The sequence below is a fragment of the Crinia signifera genome, chromosome 11, assembly GCF_055691185.1.
Source record: "Crinia signifera chromosome 11, ASM5569118v1, whole genome shotgun sequence".
NCBI lineage: Eukaryota > Metazoa > Chordata > Amphibia > Anura > Myobatrachidae > Crinia > Crinia signifera.
In genome coordinates this window covers 101,450,439-101,476,733 of record NC_139227.1, presented here as the reverse complement: position 1 = coordinate 101,476,733, position 26,295 = coordinate 101,450,439, and the positions used below count along the sequence as shown (strand labels likewise).

Here is a 26,295-nt window from a genome sequence, read left to right as displayed (position 1 = left end):
CGTAAGCGTGTGTCGACCTTCTATCAGTGCCGATCTATGGTATGTCGACCATTTTGCACATGTCGACCCAGTCACTATCAACCATTAGTGTTCAACCTAGGAATGGTATACAGTCCCTGGGTGGACAATGTCTAGGTCGACAGTCAGTCGACCTAGACATTGTCCACCCAGGGACTGTATACCATTCCTAAGATCCTGCAAGGAGTTTCTGTGCAAGGACAGTAATCTGCTGTAATCTTTTTGATTTGCTAGAGCTGCTTAGGAGCTGACTCTCATTATCCCCTGCGCGGGGAAACCCCCGACAGGAGAGAGAGTCACTGCACATAAAAACACACGTTGGGGGAAATTTACTAAGATGGGAGTATCTATTTCACATGGGATGCAAATAAATCAGAATATACTTCTTATTTATATACCACCTTCTAGAAGATAATAGATCATATCTGATTGGTTGCCCATATCAACATCCAATCTGAAATAAAACTCCCATGTTAGTAAATTCCCCCTATTCTTCTTTATCTGTGCTGGTGTGCTCTCATCCATAGACTGCTGCTGCTGCTAGTAAATTGTTATTTAGGGTAAGAATTTCTGTTAGTAGTTTTCTTTAAACACTTTCATTAACTGGAGTATCTGGTGTCCATACTGCTTTTGCTAATGCTATAATGTATGGAAACCAGCACATCCAATAGATATGGGTAGTGCCTACAAGTTGTAGACAGTATAGTGATCACAATAACATAACATTTAATACACTCAAAGCAGACTTATATGCTTAAGGATGAATTCACAGAAGGTCAAATTGCATTTGGAATCTATGGCATAGGCATCACATTAACCATGTATACTGTGCTGAGTGAGAAGAAAAGAAATATCACAGTGAATATCTAGCTACTGGAAACCCCATATTGTAAAGCTTTCCAAAATATGTTAGTACTAAACATTATATAGCAATATCTCGCAACCACAATCATTTAAGCATAGACACACCCATATGGGGTACTAGACATGCCAATTGGGGAGATTATGACATGCCCCATCAACGGCGCACCACACTTTACACGGCGCATCCTACTGTAATTAGGACGACTCCCCCACGCACCACTCTCACCCCCGTGACTCCCTCCCGCAGTCCGTCTCCCCCTCCCCGCGACTCCATCTGTCCGCCAGCAACACTGCTTCTCCCACCTGCAGCACAATTCCCTCTGCATCCCTGTAATGTTATATATTTTGGTAATTATTGTTCCCAGACTGCCTCCCTATATATCAGCAGATACATAAGTGTTCTACGTAATATGGCTGCGCTGCGCAATTTGTGACCACATCGCTCACTCATAGACTGAGGCTTTTTGCATAATAAATCATTAAAAGAACATCAGCTGATACAAATTTGTTGCTGCAAATGACAAAGTCCATTTGCTGCTCCCTAGTGGCCGCCCCGGAGATGTTCTACAGCAGATGGTGAGATGTAAGGAGAAGCAAATATGGATTCTGTAGATAGTGTAGTACATTCCCATATAAAGTAAACAGATAATACAAGAGGCCGTCACCCGTTAGCACGCACAGGGTCACCAGATCATCCCTTTATAAGTGACACATGAGTTACACATGCTCTGTGCCCGATTAAAACCAGGTTTAAAGGAGACTAGAAGCTAGCCAATCACAGAACTGTAATTTAACGCAAATGCAGTGATAATGGTGTCTAATTGTGCTAATGCTGCAGCTGTCGGAATCACAGAGACGTCCCCTGGCTGCGTCTTTAATCCACCGGTTACGTATAAAGATGCACCATCAATCACACAACAAACAATCAGTCATTTTTACGGATGCTCAGAATGCCCCCCTTAGCTGCGATGAGCCTGGGCTCTCACCACCGGTCCCCTCCACAAGTCCAGGCCTACCTTCCACCCGCCACCGCTCTGCACCACCAAATATGAGATCAAGATTAGAATTGAACTAATCCTCTCTCTGCTGGCGAGCAGCCAATTTCGTATTGTCATCACCTAGTAATTAGCATAACCGCTACATTACGTCAGGTCGCCCCCATCTGATTTCTGATTGGTCATTTCCATTCAGGCTAATACAGGAAAGAATATTCCCATGGGATCAATAAAGCTTGAGAGGATGGATGTGGGTGCTTATATAGATTTTATTCAATAGATCCAAGTTATTATTGCAAAAAGAAGCAAAATGGTTCTTTTTGCTGGATTCCCTCAGCCCGGCAGGTTTAAATGAAACTATGGGTCTGCAATGTTTCTTATAAAATGTATCAGGTTTGATTTTCTTTGGAAACTGTATGTGTTTATTGTACTTTGCCAGTACTTGCATTATGTAATACTTCTGTTTTCCCTCAAGCAATATGGTGGTGATGGTATGATTGGGTTACAGATTCCTGTGCATGACAGCGGCAGCAGCCGATTTCTGTCAGGAGGATGTTTGGTGATGGCGAGCACTACAAGATGGGTGAGTTGTTTGTAACTATTTGCTGCCCTGACGAAAATGCGATCAAAGCATTGAAACGTTGGCATCTATATGGCGTTTGTCTTGCTTTGATTTATTACTGAGTGCCGCCGCGGATTCACTATCATCTTTAGCATGTTGCTGATATGCTCTGGAGGGCACTGGTTCCTGTAACGATTTATGCAGTGAGTGCCAGATGTATAACAAGATATATATATATATATATATTTATATATATAAATAACAGCACTCACCCAACCTTGTATAGAGGAAAGGAACAGACCAGCACTCGTGATAAAGGTGAAAAAAAAATGATTGTATTGAGTATTACAACATGGTAAAAAAAAAAGAGAACAATAGGGCTGACCCAACAGCTGTTTCAACTGGAGCTCAGTCCAGAACTAAATTCATAACAAAAAGTGAAATCAATCTTTGCAGGGACACTGATCTGTTTCACACTTGCTGGATATGGAGAGAGGGAGCTGTGAAGACAGAGATTGGAGGTAGGAGCAGATAGGGACATGGGGTGGGGTGGAGAGTTTGTGTGCTAAAAACTGTCACAGCTCAGAGTGAAAGTGAAAACGGTCACAGCTTAAAGTGAAAGAACATTGCAGAAGCTATAATTGTGACGGGCTTTTAACCAGTAGCAAATAAACCTCATATATATATATGTGTCACTGAATGTTTGGTTATTTGGGTCGTAATAACATAAATGTAAAAATTCTTTGTTTTTTTTACATTCAAAATTAATAAAAACTTTTTTATTTTACCACTTCATCATCACAGACTAAGGCGTTACAGACGCTGCACCCATATCAGAGCACGTAAACCTGAGCGACAAATAATCTGGCTCCCGCCCAGTGTAGGGTACGTTGAACATTCCAAAATGATATTTCATAATTACTTAGGAAAACCTTTAATGAGACACATTGTAAAAGAGTATTAAAGTATAAATCACCCTTTGTGGAATTTTTCTTTAAATTGGGGTTAAATATATCTCAGATGTAACCGCTATTGTATATGTAACGGTAGGGTAAGGTGGTTAAGTGCCTGTAGGGATATAAATCTTATGGGGAGCAGTCATCCTCTGTAAATCATTATCTGTCGCTTTTTATATTCGATCAATGTCAAATAAAACGCTCTTTTGACCTCTACCCTCTTCCTGTGATATCATATATATCGTATATGCACCATTCCTTGTACCTATTAAATTGGATGTGCTTCAAGAAAGTGCAGAAATTTCAAAAAAATATTTAGCAGTTTGCAGGGTGGTTCTTAGTCCGATTGGCCAACAACGCGTTTCTCCGCAGCAAGCAACATATCCTAAAGCGAGGGAAGCAAACAGTGATGAGGAGGATGATAAATGTTGGTCACCAGCAGATCACAATGGACAGTTGGCTCCTGACAAAGGAAGCGATACAGAGTGCAGTAACATTGCAGAACAGTCTTTTAGATTGCTGCCCTCTGATTAGTGGATAGTTCCAGCTATCCACCAATCAGCATGCTGATAGCCAATCACTGTCTGGCTGCAGGCTGGGAGCAGGTAGAGAACACTGCTTGGCCGATGTGATTGTGCCACCACTAACACCAGATCAGAGGCCCCTAGAATTGTTAGGCAGCTGCCCGGTGTGTCTATACGTTAAGATGGCCCTGGCCCATCAGAGCCCCTGCAATGACCATCATTCACATCCTGCATCCTCAAAAACTGACACAGGATTTTGGATTCTTCACCCTTCAACCCTTTGAGTGCCAACATTTCTGCGAGCGATGTGTAAAATACCCGCTAAAAACGAAAGCGTCACTCACATTTGTTATATAGGGGGAAATTTACTAAAGGAAATTTGTAAAAAATAGGTGTATTTGTAGTGTTCCTTCTAGGAACCGGGGCAGGCAGGGCGCCGCTGCACGGGGGGCATCGTCAAGGGGGCGGACCGGGCCCGCTGTCACTGTTCTGGGCAGTCCCGTGCCGCCTACGTCATAAAAGGGGCGGACCCGGGCCGCGTCGTGACGAAAAGGGGCGGGGCCGCGTCGTGCCGAAAAGGGGTGGGCCCGGGTCGCGTCATGACGAAAAGGGGCGGGCTTGGCTGCCGTCGTCAGGAAAAGGGGCGGGCCCGGCCAGCATCGTCATTGAAGGGGGCAGGCCCGGACGCACCAAAGGCTCTCCGCTGCTGGGGAAGCGCCGGGCACCGCTATATACTGCGGCGCCGTGCTTCCCCGATATCATGATAAGAGGAGGAGGCAGGCTGTTTTAGCGGGGCAGGGCGCATTTTGCCCTTGAAAAATCAGGCAGGGCGCAGCGCCCCGCTAAAACAGCCTAGCGGGAACACTATATTTGTAACCAGAAATACACTTATTTTTGACATTTACAATCCCGAAAATACGGCAATTTCCGTATTTTTGGTATAGTAAATGTCAAAAATAAGTGTATTTCTGGATACAAATACACCTATTTTTTACAAATTTCCTTTAGTAAATTTCGCGCATAAATTCAAATTAAAATTGTGTAAAAAAGGTGATATTTCCAATGTAAGGTTACACTACAGGCCACTATGATGACTACAAATATTTGCTTGCCAATTGTTACACCTATTTTGATCAATTCACTTGGCACTCATAGCGTTAATGAACATGGCTGCTGTAATATTTAGTACCGGTCTCAGTTTTGAACCTTCATTATCATATTGCACATGTAAGGAATCACCCCCACTAGGGTAACTGTGTAACGTGCGGCACATTGAGTGGTGCGGTGTATATAATCCTACACACTTACACACACCAGGAGGTGATAATACACAGATATTCTGTAGCGCTTAGGCATCCTGCGGGGGCAAAACTAAAAGTTGCTGTTGTTTTACTTTAACTTCCTTAACTGCATTAATATTCATAAATACCGAAATCTTAGAATCACTTTGAATCAATATTTAATCAACCTGCCCTACAATTCTGAGTTGTGTCACGACTGCTGCCCGTAATACCGCACAAAAGCCGACATTGTAAAAGTTTATAGCAACCTCTCTGGAAATAAAAAAGTAATTTATTTCTAGTTTTGTCCTTGTGAGAGAGACATTTCATTAGCCCGAAATCGTTCACAAATGCGAGGACTTGGCTCCAGTCTCCGGTAACTTAACAAATCGTAATAACAGCACCTGCGGCATTGTACTATAACGCTCATTAAGAAGGAGGAGGAGGAGGAATGTGGCACGTGTTGGAGTACCCTGTACCCCCCCCCCCCCAGTATAAATAAAGTGTCTTATGACCTTTAACCCTGCTTTTCATTGCTCCTAGTCCTTAGTAACAAAAGCTTCTGTAGAGTGTTATAATTAATATTATATTGATTAACATTTAAGAGGTATGGACATAAAGTCATCTAAGGAACTTGGCTGAGATGATGATCTTCCTTTCCCACATTTGTTGCTGAAGATGTTCTCCATCCTGTACTGAGCCCATGTTTCGTCATTTGCGCTATGCACATTTGAAAGACCAGGATCACGATTTCAGTTTCTATTTTAGGGTGGCCTATCCCGAGATCGGTGGGATCCAGGATTATCCTGCGAATGTGCAAATTTAATGCTGGGCTGTGCTGAATACCCGCACAGATGCTGCCCCGAAGACCCGCACAGATGCTGCCCAGCTACTCCTGCTGTGCAGCACTGCAGCAGTGTGACATGATCTCAGAGGTAACTCTAAGCCGCCTGGCTGCTGCTCTCGCCCAACCGCCATTCCCACCTACCTCAATGCCTGTCTCCTGCCCGCCGTACCACCCGGCTTCTGCCCATTGCATGATCTGGCTCCTGTCTGCCACCATCGGGTAAGTAACACTGCGGGGCGCGCAGTTTGTAAGGAGAGGGGGGAATCACAGGTCTTCATTATATTGACAAACTCAATCCCGAATCCCAGGAGTCCCCCGTGATGAAATGTGTTGAGGGCGTGTTTCCAGTGACACTGAGAACCGGCTGGTCTTGTCCCAAGCTGTGGTGATACTCCTGCCTGCTGCGCAGCCATAGAGCCCCTAGCCTCCGGCTCAGAAATACCCGCTTGCCGCTGTACAGACGTTGGTGACTGAACTGTTTGTCCATCTTTTTAGAACTTGAGGGGGGTATGCAATCTGTGCCATGCTCCCACAGCCATCTCCCGACGGGGGAGATGGCTGCGGGGCCCTATTTAATGCTGTCTTCCCCGACAGTATTGAACAGGGGTTCTCCGCAGAACGAGCCCAACATCACAAGCTGTCGGGTTCGTTCTGCCGAGAAAAGCTGGAAATAGGCGAGTTCCCGTCCGGAGCTCGTCTATTTCCATCCTCAACTCGCGGCCACGCCCCTTTCCCGACGCTTGGGACATTGAATCCCGACCGCCGAGCTCAAGTCGAGCAAAGCGAGAACAGGACAGGGGCACGGCTCGACAGCCGTTCCCCTGACTTTGAATACCCCCCTAAGTGTATGTGAGCTTTTATTGCATTAGAAAAGTGTTTTTTTTACCGCGTGCACATGCGTGCGCCTCCTCCATTTCTCTTTGCATGTGAAGTCACACGGAGGCTGGAGATAGCCTTTCTTTGGAGAAGTGGCTGCACTGCACTCGATGGATATAGGGCCTTATTCTAGTTCACTCTTCGAGGCAAATTCCTTCTCAAATGGACAAAACCATGTGCACTGTAGGGGGGGGGGGGGGCAGATATAACATGTGCAGATAGAATTAGATTTGGGTGGGGTTTTTCTTCAAAGTGAGATCTATATTGCAGTGTTGAAATAACGCAGTCAGTCAGTATCCCTGCACCGAAACAAAATAACTCACCCAAATTTAATTCTATCTGCACCTGTTACATCTGCCCCCTGCAGTGCACATGGTTTTGCCCATCTGAGAAGGAATTTGCCTCTTAAGGTGCCCATACACTAGTAAGATTTATCTTCAGATCTGGCTGGTTGGAACAAAAACATGGTTATGGATGAGTGACAGTTTGTCAGTTTTCCAGCATTTCCAAGCAAATGGTCAACTGTCATTTGCTCTCATCCATAACCATGTTTTTGTTCCACCCAGCCAGATCTGAAGATAGATTTGCGTGTGTATGGCCACCTTAAGAGTGAACTAGAATAAGGCCCATATACCCTGACAGACCACATGTACAAGTGGACTTTGCGCTATTTGGACTTCTGTTTGTATTGAAAATATTTTCTTTAATTATCGATGATATGCTGAATTAGCCCATGTATGCAACAGAATCAGGCATAAATATCCAACTACTCCTCACCTCTATGAAGTACCGCTACTGACCACTGGAGGCCGTTTGACGGACCAAATTACTTGTGTACTTGTGTCAACAGAAAGTTAAAGCTTTAAGTTTTCTCAGGGACACTGATCTGATGGAGCTGTGAAAACAGAGATTGGAGGTAGGAGCAGATAGGGACTGGGGGTGTGGTGGAGAGTTTGTGGGCTAAAAACTGTCACAGCTCAAAGTGAAAGTAAAATGGGTAATCTACCAGAACCATCTCCATTATCCTCTTTCAACACAGGAGACGTCCACATTGACTATCACTGCTGGTAATTATACCAAACCACGTTGGTACCCACAAACTGTCAAATTTTCCACCATTTTTTTACTGGTGCAATTCATGTTAACAATGACTGTTTTTTAATATTCATCAAGTTTTTTATCAATATTTTTTTTATCCCCTTTTCTTTTTTCATTTTTTTCACCCCCTTATCCATAGAGAATTCTCTAATTGTTATTGTATGCATTGTCTTAAATGTATTAAATGTTTTTATATTGCCGTATGTAGTTGGTAATTCAGTCGAACCCCAAGCGCTGTATACCTTTTTCTGTTGCTTTATCTATTGTAGGGAGCCTTACACACTCCCATATACAGCAGCTGTAACTGTACTTGTGGTTCTTAGCTCTTTCTTTATCTCATATATATATATATATATTTATATATACAGTCCAGGTAGGGGGCGGCACTCCACGATGTAGTGATAAAAAGCATGTGTATTATAGCGCCTAGCGCTTTCGGGGTGTCCCCCGTCCTCAGGGCAATACACACAAGAGAGAAGCAAAGATGCAGTGTCAATTTACCCAGAAGCTCTACAGACATCACTTCCGGGATTGCGGCACCCGGAAGCTGGAGCGCACTCTCGTGCGTTCCAAATCTCCGTGCTCCTGCGTTCCACTCAGAAGGACAGTCTGGGCTAATCCGCGCATTAGTGCTGACATCTCCTGGCACAGCGTCGGTACTACAGACTGAGTCCTGCACAAAACATAAACACAAATAATTATTAGCATACAAAAATGACACAAGGTAAAGGCAGACTGGGCAAATACCCAGCAGTTCTACCAAAACATGATCATTGAATCCAACACGGATCCCAGATGTGATCCCAACCAAAGTTAGTGAGACAAAAAAATAAAATAAAAATAAAAAAAACCAAATACATACAACAATAACCATAAAACCACAGTAATGATATATGGATATACCCAATCCCTAACCCCCATCTATACTATAATAACAGCATGTGGGGAAACTTTTCTATACAGGGAACCGTGATAGCAGCCACTGTAACATCAGCATTAACACTGAGGACACTTTATTTCATATAAGGCTGTTCCAATTAATTTTCTCATTAAGTCCGCCTGGACTAGTGGTGCCTAAGCGGATGATCCATTGTGACTCCTTCTTAAGAAGCACCTTAGATCGATCACCTCCCCTAAGTGATTTGGGTACGTGATCGATCATAAAGTAGCGCAAGGATTCAAGAGTGTGGCCTGCCTCTTTGAAATGTCTAGCCACTGGTTGATCGATTTCGCGACCTCCCAGTGCTATACCAATAGAGGACCTGTGTCCTGCCATGCGTTGTTTGAATTTACACGATGTTTGTCCTACATAGTGCAGGCCACATGGGCAAATAATAATGTAAACCACGTGGGTGGAATTACAAGAGAGTACAAACCTTACATCATAAATTTTGGGACCATGTGGATGTCTGAATTGTTTACACGGGGTAAGAAACTTACAGGTAATACAGTTATTGCAACTGTAGCATCCAGGTGGTTTAAAGGTGGTATTGGGCGGGATACTTTGACCCAGTCCCGTGATGTCGGTTTTAACTAATCTGTCCCTCAAGTTTCTGCCTCTAGTGTAGGCAAGAATAAGGCGTTGATTTTTAAAGATAGGCAGGTCCTTATCTGTGCTCACTATAGGCCATAGGGCCTTGGTGGCCCGCTGGATGATAGGATGCACAGTAGAATAATCACATACAAAAGGAATGACCTTATCTTGATTCCTATGCGAGGGTTTCAATAATCTTTCTCTGGACATTGACATCACCTCCTGTTTGGCTAATAGCAACTCACGTTCACCGTACCCGCGGTCTCTAAATTTGGTTATGACCGCATCTAAACCTTTAGCTCTATGATCAGGGTTGCTGGTTATTCTTGCCACCCTGATCATTTGTGAGCGTGGGAGGCCTTTCTTGAGGGGTGCAGGATGGTAACTGGAGGATCGCAACAAGGTGTTGTGGTCTGTTGGCTTGCTATATACCTCCGTATGTAGAATACCATCACGTACTTGGACCGCCACATCCAAGAAATGTAAGCACTCCATGCTGTAGGCGTAGGTAAATTTAATAAATGGGCTGTTGGCATTGGTGGTGGCCATGAGCTGTACAAAACGCTCCTCTCCACCCGTCCACATCAGGAACACGTCATCAATGTACCTGGTGTACATCAAAATATGTCCCCTAGTGGACGGGTCGGAGAGGAATAAAGAAAATTCAACTGAAAACATAAATACATTCGCATAGGAGGGTGCCACAGAAGATCCTATGGCACACCCCCTATGCTGGATGTAGAACTCCCCATCGAAGAGAAAATAATTTCTACTCAAAGTCAATTCCAACAATGTAAGGAATAAATTGTGGTCGAAGGCGGAGTTATCCAAGTTCTCAGTAAGGAAGTTCTTCATAGCCAATAGTCCCCCTTCGTGAGGAATGGACGTGTACAAACTGCACACGTCCAAACTGCAAAGGAGGGTTCCTGGAGGTATGTGATGGATGTCCTGTATTTTATTCAAGAAGGTAGTCGTGTCCTTCAAAAAGGTAACCTGATTTAAAAGGAGTGGTTGCAAGATGCTATCTAGTAGCTGTGAGGTGGGCTGGAGCAACGAGTCTCTGGCAGAAACAATCGGCCTCCCTGGTGGTCTAATGGCATCCTTATGGATTTTAGGCAGGGTATACAGCACGGGTACCCTTGGATGTGGCACCCGCACTGCCTGCACTACCTTTGCTGGTAGTTTACCATCTTTATGGGCCTTGTCAATGACAGCAAACAGCTCTCGTTGGAATCTCGCTGTCGGGTCGCTGCCCAATTTGCCATAGACCTCGGGGTCTGCTAACTGCCGAAGGATCTCTGATCTGTAATCCTCAATATTCTGTATAACAACAGCCCCGCCTTTGTCCGCGGGGCGTATTATTATAGACTCGTCCGCTTCAAGAGATCGAATGGCCATGGATTCATTGATGGTGAGGTTGGGACGTATTTTTTGTGGGGTTGCCAGATATCGATTCACAGAATCATCCATGAGTCGAGAGAAGGTCTTGATTGACCCATTGAGGGAAACAGGGTCAAAGTTGGAGGTTGATCTACAGCTGAGAAATGGTGTGAAGATGGTATCTGGAGATGACACAACACTGTGTTGATAATATTCTTTCAACCTTAGTTTACGTGAAAACTTGTGTAAGTTCAGTTTCCCGTTAAATTCATCGTGTCTGTTGCTGGGCACGAAGCTCAACCCAAGGTTCAGAACCTTCTTCTCCTCTGCTGTCAACACCCTATTCGAAAGATTGAAGATCAAACTTTCAGTTTGGTCGCCGCTATTGTTGCGGCTTTGCGGACCTCTCTTATTATATACTAGGTGTTTCATCGCGCCCTACGGGCGCTCTTCACACCGTCGTAAGGGGCTACGCCCCATTAAAATTATAAATATATTTTAATGTGAATTATGTTTGTTATTTGTGGATGAATGTGTTTTAATTTTGGGTGGGGCGGATGGTGTTGGCGGGAAGGGGTGTGTTGGGTTAGGGATTTTGGTGGTGTGTCTGCGTGTTGACCTGGGAAGTGTGTCAGTGAGTAATGTGTACACCTGTGTGTCTGCGTGTTGACCTGGGAAGTATGTCAGTGAGTAATGAGTACACCTGTGTGTCTGCGCGGTGACCTGGGAAGTGACAGTGAGTAATGAGTACACCTGTGTGTCTGCGTGGTGACCTGGGAAGTGTCAGTGAGTAATGAGTACACCTGTGTGTATGCGCAGTGATGAGGGAAGTGTGTCAGTGAGTAATGAGTACACCTGTGTGTCTGCGCAGTGATGAGGGAAGTGTGTCAGTGAGTAATGAGTACACCTGTGTGTCTGCGAGGTGATCTGGGAAGTGTGTCAGTGAGTAATGAGTACACGTGTGTCTGCGCTGTGACCTGGAAAGTATGTTAGTGAGTAATGAGTACACCTGTGTCTGCGCTGTAACCTGGGAAGTGTCCGTGAGTAATTACACCTGTGTGTCTGCGCTGTGACCTGGGAAGTGTGTCAGTGAGTAATGAGTACACCTGTGTGTCTGCGCTGTGACCTGGGAAGTGTGTCAGTGAGTAATGAGTACACCTGTGTGTCTGCGCAGTGATGAGGGAAGTGTGTCAGTGAATAATGAGTACACCTGTGTGTCTGCGCAGTGATGAGGGAAGTGTGTCAGTGAGTAATGAGTACACCTGTGTGTCTGCGAGGTGATCTGGGAAGTGTGTCAGTGAGTAATGAGTACACATGTGTGTCTGCGCTGTGACCTGGAAAGTATGTTAGTGAGTAATGAGTACACCTGTGTCTGCGCTGTAACCTGGGAAGTGTCCGTGAGTAATTATACCTGTGTGTCTGCGCTGTGACCTGGGAAATGTGTCAGTGAGTAATGAGTACACCTGTGTGTCTGCGCTGTGACCTGGGAAGTGTGTCAGTGAGTAAAGAGTACACCTGTGTGTCTGCGCTGTGACCTGGGAAGTGTGTCAGTGAGTAATGAGTACACCTGTGTGTCTGCCCGGTGACCTGGGAAGTATGTTAGTGAGTAATGAGTACACCTGTGTGTCTGCGCGATGATCTGGGAAATATGTTAGTGAGTAATGAGTACACCTGTGTGTCTGTGCGGTGACCTGGGAAGTATGTTAGTGAGTAATGAGTACACCTGTGTGTCTGCACTGTGACCTGGAAAGTGTGTCAGTGAGTAATGAGTACACCTGTGTGTCTGCGCGGTGACCTGGGAAGTATGTGAGTAATGAGTACACCTGTGTGTCTGCGCAGTGACCTGGGAAGTGTGTCAGTGAGTAATGAGTACACCTGTGTGTCTGCGCTGTGACCTGGGAAGTGTGTCAGTGAGTAATGAGTACACCTGTGTGTCTGCGCGGTGACCTGGGAAGTATGTTATTGAGTAATGGGTACACCTGTGTGTCTGCGCGGTGACCTGGGAAGTATGTAAGTGAGTAATGAGTACACCTGTGTGTCTGCGCTGTGACCTGGGAAGTATGTTAGTGAGTAATGAGTACACCTGTGTGTCTGCGCGGTGACCTGGGAAGCATGTTAGTGAGTAATGAGTACACCTGTGTGTCTGCGCTGTGACCTGGGAACTGTGTCAGTGAGTAATGAGTACACCTGTGTGTCTGCGCTGTGACCTGGGAAGTGGGTCAGTGAGTAATGAGTACACTTGTGTGTCTGCGCTGTGACCTGGGTAGTATATTAGTGAGTAATGAGTACACCTGTGTGTCTGCGCAGTGATCTGAGAAGTGTGTCAGTGAGTAATGAGTACACCTGTGTGTTTGCCCGGTGACCTGGGAAGTGTGTCAGTGAGTAATGAGTACACCTGTGTGTTTGCCTGGTGACCTGGGAAGTGTGTTAGTGAGTAATGAGTACACCTGTGTGTGTCTGCCTGGTGACCTTGCTGCTGTGTGCAGGCGGGGGTGTGTGTGTGCCAGGGGTGGGTGTGCAGGACGGTGGGGTGTGCAGGCCAGGGGGGGGGGGGGAAGCGGGTTGCTGCTGCTGCTGTGTGCAGGCGGGGGGGGGGGGGGTGTGTGTGTGCCAGGGGTGAGTGTGCAGGCCGGGGGGGGGGGGGAGCGGGTTGCTGCTGCCTTGTGCACCCCCCCTAAGTTATTATAGACAACCTCCTCCTCTCCCCCTCCTTCCCCAGACTTGCTGGCATCCCCCTCCCACATGTGACATACCTGTGGCGCCTGACACTCACAGGGCAGTCTTGCTTCACCCGGCCAGCGGCAGATTGGAAATGCCTGAGAGGAGCTACAGCCAGCCCAGAGCTTTACTATAAAGGAGGAGGCAGCTCTGCCGAGTCACAGCTGCATCATGCTTCTCTCCTCTCAGGCTGTGACCATGTGACTCTGTCTGCGACTCGAGGTCAGCCTGAGAGGAGGCAGAGGCAGAGCTGCTCCCCCTGGCTGCCAGAGGCTGCTATGTCAGCACCACAGATCTGCAGCTGCGCAGACTTAATTTATTCACTGCACTCCCTTCAGCCCCCATCCACGCTGGCTGAGCTACATGTGTCTGTGAGTATTATAGGTGTGTGGTATTGCGGGGGGGTGTAGTGCAGACAGGCAGGGGCCAATATGTGTGTATTATCTCATATATTAGGCTACATGTGTGTGTGTATTATGTGTGGTGTGTGTGTATAAGGCTGGGTGGGGGGGGGGTGGAGTTTCATGTGTGACCCTGTCCAGCGTTATACACACACTCTCAGGATGATTGACACATGTAGCCAAATATATAAGAGATACTGCTCAAAAAAATAAAGGTAACACTAACATAACACATCCTAGATCTGAAGGAATTAATACTTTGTTCTTTGCATAGTTGAATGTGCTGACAACAAAATCACACACAAATGATCAATGGAAATCAAATTTATTAACCCATGGAGGTCTGGATTTGGAGTCATACTCAAAATTAAAGTGGAAAAACACACTACAGGCTGATCCAACTTTGATGTAATGTCCTTAAAACAAGTCAAAATGAGGCTCAGTAGTGTGTGTGGCCTCTACGTGCCTGTATGACCTCTCTACAACGCCTGGGCATGCTCCTGAGGAGGTGACGGATGGTCTCCTGAGGGATCTCCTCCCAGACCTGGACTAAAGCATCCGCCAACTCCTGGACAGTCTATGGTGCAACGTGGCGTTGGTGGATGGAGCAAGCCATGATGCCCCAGATGTGCTCAATTGGCTTCAGGTCTGGGGAACGGGCGGGCCAGTCCATAGCATCAATGCCTTCGAACTGCTGACACTCTCCAGCAACATGAGGTCTAGCATTGTCTTGCATTAGGAGGAACCCAGGGCCAACCGCACCAGCATATGGTCTCACAAGGGGTCTGAGGATCTCATCTTGGTACGTAATGGCAGTCAGGCTACCTCTGGCGAGCGGGCTGTGCGGCTCCCCAAAGAAATGCCACCCCACACCATTACTGACCCACTGCTAAACTGGTCATGCTGGAGGATGTTGCAGGCAGCAGAATATTCTCCTTGGCGTCTACAGACTCTGTCAAGTCTGTCATGTGCTCAGTGTGAACCCGTTTTCATCTGTGAAAAGCACAGTGGCAAATTTGCCAATCTTGGTGTTCTCTGGCAAATGTCAAACGTCCTGCGTGGTGTTGGGCTGTAAGCACAACCCCCACCTGTGGACGTCGGGCCCTCAAACTACCCTCATGGAGCCTGTTTCTGACCGTTTGAGTAGACACATGCAGAAAGCCAGAAAGCATAGGAGCTGAGAAGTGGTCTGTGGTCACCACCTGCAGAACAACTCCTTTATTGGGGGTGTCTTGCCAATTGCCTAAAATTTCCACCTGTTCCATTTGCACAACAGCATGCAAAATTGATTGGACAGTTTGATTTCACAGAAGTGTGATTGACTTGGAGTTACATTGTGTTGTTTAAGTGTTCCCTTTATTTTTTTGAGCAGTGTATATATATATATATATATATATATATATATATATATGGGTTGGGATCATTTGGTCTATTGCATTATGGTCGAAAGTCATTAGGTCGAATCCATTAGGTCGACATGCTAAAAGGTCGACATGACTCTAGGTCGACATGGGAAAAGGTCGACATGATTCTAGGTCGAAAGGTCATTAGTTCGACAGGTCATTAGTTCGACAAGGTCATTAGTTCGACATTGTCTATGTCGACATTCACAAGGTCGACATGGGGTTTTTCAGTAGACCAAATGACCGCATCCCTTTTAAAGGACACTGTCAGCAGCACTTCGGGGGCCAGGGCCTGATGTAGATGTCATCAAGCCCCGCCCCCAGTATGGCAAACCCTGCAATTCGTGGGTCTTCAAGGTGGGGTGGGGCTAAACAACACGATTTGCCTCTTTAGCCCCACCCACTTCCCCGGAAAGCTGCGAATAACAGGAAATTAACGCTGCCACGGGGGGGAGGGGAGCCACCTTTCTGAGGGGCTGGGAGGGGGACCCGATTTACGGGAGGGTAGGCAACCCTGATATATATATATACACAAAATGTATTTATTACCAGTTATTTATATAGCGCACACATATTCTATAGCGCTATACAGAGAATATTTGAACATGTTTTATGTGGAATTGCTCTGTAGTTTTTTATATTTTTCACTTTAATGGAAGCTGAAAACGTTACTTAAAAACATATATAAAACTAGCAAAGAAATTGGAAAGAAAAAGCCATTAGTTAGTATAACAGATGGGATCACATTTTTAGCTGCAGGCAAAGTGCCAAATGACATGACTAAATAGAGACGGCAATCCCCACAGTATTGCATTTTTATTCCTATTGAGCGCAGGGGCTGAGGCTAGACCCTTTTTTTAATAATGTTTCTTTGCCGAGCTTAGAGCTATTGTAATGCTGAGACCTGCACAGCCAGGAGAATAGCCCTCGCCCGGAGCCCTCGTCCTGCTCCCAGCTGCACATTATGCCGCAGAAGCACATTAATCTTTACTTACCAGTACATAGAATATTGCTACAATATATTTCTCCAGGCCGAGCTGGTGTAAAAAGCAATTAGGAAAACAGGAGGAAAATGATGCTTTCGAAGAGAACAATAAAAAATCGATTTACTTACCACAAATCTGCAAAATAATACAACAAACATAGAAAACCAAATTCCCACCAAAAAGCCCTGAAACATACAGAGGTGACTGCGCTATTCTCTGTACAGCGAGCGCTATAAATGACTGTTATTTAAGAATTATTATATTTCTGTACTGAGGTCATGGGTTCAATTCCCACCTAACTGTGCGGAGTTTGTATATTCTCCCCGTGCTTGCGTGGGTTTCCTCTGGGTGCTCCTGTTCCCACCCACATTCCAAAAATATACTGCTAGGTTAATTGGCTCTCAACAAAATTAACCCTAGAATGTCTGTGCATGTACATGTGGTAGGGAATATAGATTGTAAGCTCCACTGATGCAGGGACTGATGTGAGTGTTCAAATATTCTCTGTACAGCGCTGCGGAATATGTGAGCGCTATATAAATAACGTAATAAATAATAAATTATATTTGAACTCCTAGTGGTCAATGATATTGACTCCCCCTGGATAATAATCTGCAAACAGATTGTTGCAGGCATAGCCAAATTAAGGAGAGGGTGCAGGGCATACTGTTCCCCAGGCTCCCATCCACCAAGGGGGCCTCCGGGCTGGCTCACACTAATGTTCCTAGCAGGGACAGGGATGGAAAGGGGGGGGGGGAGTCTACTCCACCCCTGCACTGGACTGAAGATGGAGGACCAGATTAGGCTGCCGCTGAACGTCCACGGGCAGTCGCGAGTGTAGCCTCTGGGTGACCAGCAGCAGTGAAGATGCCAGGAGCTGCCGAAGTCTCCAAGCGGCAGACAACGGAGACCTGTGGGCAGTCAGCAACAGTGAAGAACCCAGTGGTTCCTGCAGTGGGCTCCTTTGATGGTCCGGAGCTGCGGGGTGTCAGTGTGGCAGCAGCTGTCAGTGGGGGGGAGCTGCCTGTACTGTGTAGAAGTGGAGAGCCGGGTCGGGCTGCTGCTGAGGTCCCCAGATGGCCGGTGATTGTGAAGGGTTCGGGGGCTCCTGCACCAGTGAAGGTTCCCAGTGAAGTTATCTGCAAGTTGACGGATGTACAACTTCATACACACAACTTCAATGGATATGCACACTAAGGAGGTTATTCTGATCGGTGCGGCCAAACGTGCGTACGTTCCATATTAACGTACGCTCTCCGTACGCGGCCGTTGAGGTTAAGTCCACCCACAAATCAGCCGCATACGTACGGCCAGAAACAACGTCGAAGGGGAGTTGCGTACAATTGAGCGTACGCCAACGTACACGGACGGATCAGCCCTTAGACTCCGACAACTGGCGTACAACAGAGCGTACGCCACCGTTTACGGACGTCTCTCGTCCGTCTTCCCGCCGACTTCTTGCGGAAATCTGAGCGTACGCCAGCTTGCACGGACGGCTCGCTATTGTTTTCAATGGAAAACTCAGCTTATGTCACCGCTCGTGAGAGTGAGCGTACGTCCGTGTACGCTGGCATACCCTTCACATGTATTGACCTGCAAATCTTGCCTTTCAACTATAATTCAGACAATTAATTAATTATTCTAATTGTTATTCAATTATTGTTTTCTATTAACTCAATTGAAGATTGTGTGCAAAATAGTGGGCATGGGCTTAAAACATTGCTGAAACATCCTTTGTAGGTGTTAGATGTGGTTTATGTTATTGTATCATAAATACAAAACCTATGTTTGTATTAGAGTGAACACGTTGACACATGTTGACTTGTGTAGATTGAGTGTGCTACTGTGTAAAGTCTATGCAAGCACGTAGTGAATGTGTATAACTGTTTAACAAATACCTACCTTAGCATATATAAGCAGGTCTTAAAAAGATTCTTACCTTAAATTATTGCAATTTAAAGCACATTGAAATACAAATAAAATTTTGGAAAAAAAACTTTTTCTAAATAAACTCTTTTTCATAATTTTTTTCACTTGGCATCAAAAAATATAAAAAAATATGTAAAACTTTTCGAGCAGCTGAGCCACTTAGATTGGGGATTAAGTGTGCACCCCACCCGAGTTTCTTTTCTTTCTTTGTTTACAATTAAACTCATTTCTACTCGGGGGTGCACCACTGACCATCACTTTTCTTAAAGCCACAGCTTGTTGCATAGGCTGGTAGGTGATGTTAGCAACTAATTATTTTCTATTATAGTCAGTTTTCTTCCCAATCTTCCTATCTCTCCCTAACTATTACTTCCAATCCTTTGTGCAGATCCCTCCCACCCATTTCTTGTAACTTGACGTAGTGGCTGGAACACCAGCTTTCTGGGGGGTTTTCTAGCACATATTGGTCTATATTCAAGTACCCAAGTTCACTCTCCCTTTGAGTGCACTGGGTCCCTAAACCAAGTGATTAAAAATAGTGTACCACCCAGCAAAATGAGCTTCAATCTAAGGCAGGAGTTGACCTCTAGGAGGCAGGCTAGAGAAAACTTGGACGATATCTTCCCAAGTGAGATCCAAAACAATGATCCACACACAAATTGGGAAAGTGATTATACAAAACTAAAATTGATATTACAAAAGCAAACCAGGACTTCCTGGGATTTAACAACATTGGAGAACTATATCAAAAATAAAATTATACCAAGAGGCCTGCGCCCAAGGGTCTTCCCTGCATTTAATCTCATGACCGAGAACCTGAAAACTGAGTGGGAGAATTCACTGATTAAATGCTCTATGGAGCTAATGAACATTCTGGTGAAACATGACAATTTGGTGTTAGAAGAATGTGAGAAAGAATTGGAAGAACTAAGTAAAAAGCTTGAGTCTTGGGAAAAGGACAGCCAATTCCAAAAATGTTTTGAGCAAAACAAAGAAGATCTTAAGAATTATGAGCAGATTATTATTGATCGTAAGAGAAATAAATTTGTGAGAGATATGAAAGACTTTTCATCTGGACGTATCTTTAGGTGGAATACTAGACCACGAACCCAAGCCGGAACTAGGACGCAGGAACAGTACTCATCATCAGAACTAGATACTACAGCCGGAGATAGTAGTGACCCCGAAAGAGAACAGCTAGGAGCGGGGTATCAGAGAGGTGGTTCCTCATACAATCAGCGTTTTTTAGGGGACAATCCGGTGGGCAGGTCCAAACAGAAAAGGGGAAAAGGAAGACGAGGCGCGGGAGCGGTAGATTCAAGAAATCAACAACAATGGGAATCAATACCACAGCAGCGCTATCCCGTGAGAACTACACGCAGACGCTAAACTCCGAAGCCATCCCCATAACATCTACACAAGTTAATCCATATCCTGAAGAAAACCCTGATATACAAGGCGTGCAAGGTCCAAGCATGCAGAAATTAAAAGTGATCAATCTCTCATCACATATACTTAACCAAACTCAAAAGGACATTTTGGGCAAAGGGCTGTCCTTTTCCCTGACACAACATTTTGAAAGATTTAAGTGGGAACGAGATTTGAAGCTGTTCGGCAGGAAATTAATTTTAACTAAAATGTATGACAAAGAGGACTCAATGGAGGACCCCTCACCTCAACATCAGGAGATGAGCGAAGAAGAACAAGCAGCCTTATTGGCATTAGAGGAATTGGACATTGAAAGTGGTCCGGACCTGGCAATGCCAATAACATTAGTAGACCACAAGTGAGACCTAAATCTACTTTTTTTCCCCCAGAGACCGGGAGTCCGGAAATCCAAATCTTCATGAAGGCAGTGTCCCAAGAACTTGATCATCTACATTGTAATCAACATCGATTCTTCAAGAAATCAAACATCAGTATACAAGAAAGCAAAGCCATCAGGGAAATACAGGAATGGAAGGACGTGCTAGTAAAACCTAGCGACAAAGGTGGCAATGTTGTAATATGGTCAAAAGATAAATATTTGAAGGAAGCTCATCGTCAACTAAATGATGCGAATTGTTATAAATCTTCATTATTCAATCCTATTGAAAGCTTTAAAGAACAATATCGCAGAATATTGGATGAGGCAATATCAGATGGCACCATTACTGCCAATGAACACAAATATTTACAGAACAACAATCCAGTAATGCCAACCTTTTACATGTTGCCAAAGGTGCACAAGAGACTTGACGATCCTCCAGGAAGGCCGATCGTATCTGGCAATGGCGGCCTTACTGAAAAGGCTTGCACCTTCCTGGATTTGCACCTCAGACATTTTGTCTTCAATTTACCTTCATTCGTGCAAGACACCTCTGATGTGCTAAGAAGAATCCATGACATATGTTTAGATGACAACCAACTCCTGGTGTCGTTAGATGTGGAGGCCCTCTACACCTCAATCAACCATGACCAGGGAATAGAAGCGGTCAGTTACTTTATGGATGCTGAAAAACATGAGCCATTTCAGCTATTTCTCATAAAGTTATTGAAATTTATACTCCATCACAATGTTTTTACATTTAATGACCGGTTTTATTTGCAGGTGAGGGGCACAGCTATGGGGGCGGCGTGTGCCCCCACATATGCAAACATATTCCTGGGAAAATGGGAACAGGAAGTAGTGTTCAATGAGACCAACGATCGATTTACCTCACATGTCGCGATGTGGTTGAGGTATATCGACGACATCTTCCTCATATGGGAGGGAGATGAGACGCTACTCCTGCAGTTCATACAACAGCTGAATACTAATAATCTCAATCTCCGCTTTACCCATACCATCAGCAAACAAGAACTTGCATTTTTAGACTTAAAGATTTACAAAGACAAAGATAACCGTCTGGCTACCCAACTATATCGCAAAGACACCGCAACCAATACATTATTACATCAAACAAGCGCACACTTCCCACCGACAGTCGAGAACATCCCCAAAGGGGAGTTCTTAAGACTAAGAAGAAATTGCTCGGGTGAACAGGACTTTAAAATCCAAAGTCAAGATCTTACCCAACGTCTGCGAGAGAGAGGGTACAGTCACACTTCCACCAAGAAGGCTATGAGGAACGCCATGGTTTTGGACCGCGAGTCCCTAATATTCAGAAACAAAAACAAGCAAACAAAAGATAAGACCTTACGCTTTGTGGGCGATTTCTGTCAGGAATGGAAGAGCATCACAGGCATCATACAGAGACATTGGCCTACCCTACTCCTAGATCCAACATTAGCCAGAAGACTTGGACCTAAGGTATCCATGAGCTGGCGAAGAGGGAGAAATTTGAAAGATCGTTTGGTCAATAGTCACTTTGTAAGAAGCACACCGTCGGCAAATCGCCTAAAAGGGACTCATCCATGCGGACAATGTAGGGCTTGCCAATATATGACAACCAAGGATAATATCCAAGATCGGTTTGGCAAGACAATCGAACTTAAAGACTACATTAATTGTAAAACCGAAGGCGTAGTCTATTGTATCTTTTGTGGGTGTGACCAGAGATATGTCGGGATGACGACACGCCCCCTCAAGCAACGAATACTTGAACATGTGGGTTCTATTCGAAATGTGACTTTGGATTTACAAAATCGTAAAAAGTTAACATCTGTCGCAAGACACTTCATGAGCAAGCATGGGGGTGCCCTCAAAGACTTTAAAGTGTGCGGCTTGGAAAAAGCCAGTCTGGGCATTAGGGGCGGTGATCTTGCTCAAGTCCTACTCAAGAAAGAGAGTCGATGGACTTTTGATTTGGGCAGCCTGAGTCCTGATGGCATGAACGAATATATAAATTATGGAGTCTTCCTCACCTAAATTCTGATACATCAGACTAACACCAATTTAGACATTCAAATCCCACCCTTTTTTCTTTCTTTTTCTTTTTCTTTCTTTTTTTCTCCCCTTTTTTTCCCCCCTTATATATTTTTTCTTTATCATGTTTGATTCTGAGAACCTAAAGTCATCATTCATAGTATTTTTGATAGCCCTATAACGCATTATGGATAGCATTTCACGAACTTAGTTAACATCATCTTCTGAAAGATCAATTTTATAGATATGACCTTGATAGGAATACCTACTTCAATTTTATATAAATTCTTTTTTTTCCCCTTTCTTCAATAAATTATCTTCCTTATCACCCCTTTTTTCTCCCCCTTTTCCCTTCATTTCCTTCCCTCACCCAATTTTATTCATTGAATAGGGATGGCTTCAATAAAGGGAAACTATTTTCCCCACACAAGTTTATACAACACAGGTAGAGATATTTTCCTGTGCACTTCATAATATTACTTTCACCAATATCTTTATTTTAATTATACACACTTTCAACCACTTAGTCATTTCCACATTTATCATAAATCCATCAATCTGTAATTCAGTTACACCTCAGGCAATGTGGAATATTGCCCATCACGCATGCACTTTCACGTATTTGTTTGTTAATTTTGGTTTTATTCACTTGGCTTTTGATTCACCTTTTCTATCTAACTATTTCACAAGGCACGCCCTATAGATCCTTATCAGTGACTATAGGTCTCCTATTATTAATAAACACTCAATAAGGGGAGTATTTTTCAATTTGGTATTCTTCGATGAAATGCATTCCAAAATAATTAATAATAATAAAAAAAAGCATGAGAAAAAAAGTATAAAATAATGGTATAAAAAAGTTACAAAATTAAAAAATAAAAAATATTTATCAAAATTTTAAAAAATTAAAAACATCTTTTTAGGAAAATTGTAAAAAAACACAAAAATCTCTTTAAAAGATAAAGACTGCACATGTGTGTATATATAATAATTTTTACATAACCAAAAATTGAATAGATATATAAAAAAATGGTATATTAAAACTCCCTTTTTTTCTCTCTATTAAAAATATCAATACATAATATAGTAATTCTTTGGCAAAATGGTAAGATATGGATGGCAAAATTATGGACGCCATACAGACTATATGAATAAACAGAAAAATAGTTGTAAATAATTAAAAAGGGCTAGATTATGCACATAAATTCAATATCCTACATAAAAAGGGTCAAGATATATAGCGCAACTGATAATCACGCTGGAGTCACATTAAGTAAGAGAGCCTAATAAGGGTTCATTATTGTATTCCAATTTAAGGACAATGAATAAGATTAACAACAAATAATTCCCCTTTCATTTATAAACTTATTTGCATTATTGTTTTATTTATATTTACGGTTTCATGAGTAGTTAAGTGGTGATACGCCTTTAAGAGGAAAACAAACTGTGCCGCAATAGGTAAAACAAATGTACAATGCTGTTGGAGTGAGAACAATTAATTATAAATGGTTCTCATTGGCTGGACACCAGCATAAATAGTCACAGCCAGGCAGCACAGGTACGCTGCCGGGTGAACAAGCTTTTGCGAAACGTGCGTCCCCTAGACTGACAGAGACGCGTTCACGTGTGCACACGTGACTGCAGGAGCGGCTTCCAGACTGAAGCATCAAAGACGAGACAAGCGCTCCTGGCGTCCCTGCATCATAGAGATCCAGGGCTGGTAACGTAGACCTCTCCCCGCAAGGCAGCCGTGCGCTGTCAGTGCCGGCTTAGCTTTGGCTACGGGACCCTGGTCTCCCTTCTTTGTTCTCTCCTTTTTCACTTCATTTTTAAAAGCTTAAAATCGGGCAATTGACTGTTTCTATATTGTAACAGAGCCTCTGATTGTTGCACTATATGATTGTATCCAATTGGTAGCACTTTTCAGTTGTAACACTTACTGGTTTTAAATCAGCTGTACCCATACTGGTTCTGGGTGAAATTTTGTATTGAAAAATCGCTTAAACATTACACAGTTATAATTGTGCAAGCTAGTGTGAATATTTACAGGGATTGGCTGCTCTGCTTAGAGGCAGACACAGCCGACAATTGTATATGTAATTAATCAACTGCACCTGCTCACAACCACATAGTGCTTGTCAAGGTGCCGCAGGAAAATCAGAGAGGCACTAAGGCTTATAGCGTTTTTCAGTGTAAATGTGTTTTTGTGAACCCAACTCTGGCTTAGCAATGACTGTCATGTATGTGGATACGCATGAATATATAAGCAAAACTATCTGAGATACACTAATTGGACTGCTTATTTTTGAGTGAGGCTCTTTGCTGCAAAACTGTGACATTGGAGTCCTATCATTTTTTGTTACAACTGTGTTTGTGAGTATCATCAGGCTAATTGGATAGATCTTTATGTGAATATCATCAGGCTAACTGGTTAATTCATTCACAACAATCAGTCAATTATGAAGTGAATTAATGCATGAGTACAAATGTAAATAGTGTGTATATACTTCATTTGATTTACTATTTATTATTTTGCTGACTAATGATTATAATCCTTGTCTCATTCCAATTGAGAACAAAACTACAATGCCAAATGGTATAGGCATTAAGGATTTATGAAGGTCAGCTTTATACATTGTTGGTGCCTATGTGGATCACATATAGTGGTACACACACGTGAATCATTGCACCAATTTTTGATACCAGCCCCATCATCATTATAGTGGTGGTGCTGAGGTGAATCAAATGTAGTGGTACACACAGGCTAATTTATTATACCTATTTTTGATACCAGCCCTATCATTATTGTTTAAAAATTATTCGCAAATAAAGGCATATATTTTGTATATATTTAAATTATCTACATAAAATAGTCTAAAAATATTTAAATAAAACCACTCTGATATAAAATTCTTGTGCAGCATTAGATTTTATTATTGCAATTTAAAGCACATTGAAATACAAATAAAATTTTGGAAAAAAAACTTTTTCTAAATAAACTCTTTTTCATAATTTTTTTCACTTGGCATCAAAAAATATAAAAAAATATGTAAAACTTTTCGAGCAGCTGAGCCACTTAGATTGGGGATTAAGAGTGCACCCCACCCGAGTTTCTTTTCTTTCTTTGTTTACAATTAAACTCATTTTTACTCGGGGGTGCACCACTGACCATCACTTTTCTTAAAGCCACAGCTTGTTGCATAGGCTGGTAGGTGATGTTAGCAACTAATTATTTTCTATTATAGTCAGTTTTCTTCCCAATCTTCCTATCTCTCCCTAACTATTACTTCCAATCCTTTGTGCAGATCCCTCCCACCCATTTCTTGTAACTTAAATTAAACAAACCTTTAAATGTCGAGAAGTATATAAAGATAAGCTTCCAATGTGTTTGAGTGCTGTGTGTAGGCTTGCAGGTAGTGAAATCATGGTTTGGACTTAATAGACTGCAGCATTGCTTATTACATTCAGGTGTATGTGTTTGAGTAGTAATCAGCGTAAATTAGCAAACCCAGGCGCACGCTGGCATGCGGTATCTGTAGGGGTGGTCTGAGGTGGCGGTTGGCGGCCGCCTGTTTTGTGTCCGAAATGAACGGTGCTTTAGCCGATCGTGCGGTAGTAGCACCGTTCATTTTTGGTGCACACCCCCGTGTACGCCCATATTTACGCCCATTTTCCCTCATTATTTCGGCCGCTCCCCTCATCACGCCCCTATGCCGCCCCCAATGCCTGTACTCTCGCGTACAGGTTTTTTCGCACGGAGAGACCCGTCCGTAAGCGTTGTGGAGTGTTCGCGCCTGCGCATTGGAGATAGTGCGCAGGTCATTAAAAACCCTGCAACGTACGCGTACGGGCCGGCCGCACCAACCAGAATAAGGCCCTAAATGTGTAATAAATAAATCATTTTCACAAAGATTAGAAAAATACTTCCATTAAATGAATCTTCATTCCTTCCTGTTACACAAGATTCCTTAATTCTCATATGAATCAAAGATAGGTGGACAACATAGATGAAGAAAAAAAAACTTGATATACAGTACCGAAGCACGTTTATAATAGACAATAAACATCACATTAAAA

At 43.7% G+C, this 26,295-nt stretch overlaps 1 protein-coding gene across 4 annotated transcripts in view; it reads left to right on the top strand.

Moving 5' to 3' along the window:
* The first annotated feature begins 155 nt into the window (after positions 1-155).
* The window catches only part of GAS2 (growth arrest specific 2), a 139,930-nt gene continuing 113,790 nt past the window's right edge, over positions 156-26,295 (top strand). For 2 of the 4 annotated variants that reach the window (XM_083163995.1, XM_083163992.1), the window contains exons 1-3: positions 156-2,960; positions 3,244-3,324; positions 5,968-6,134. The gene's annotated coding sequence lies outside the window, so the exon portion shown is untranslated. Of the gene's footprint in view, positions 3,325-5,967; positions 6,135-26,295 lie in introns of all 4 variants that reach the window. The other 2 variants (XM_083163994.1, XM_083163993.1) reach the window with 2 other exon arrangements.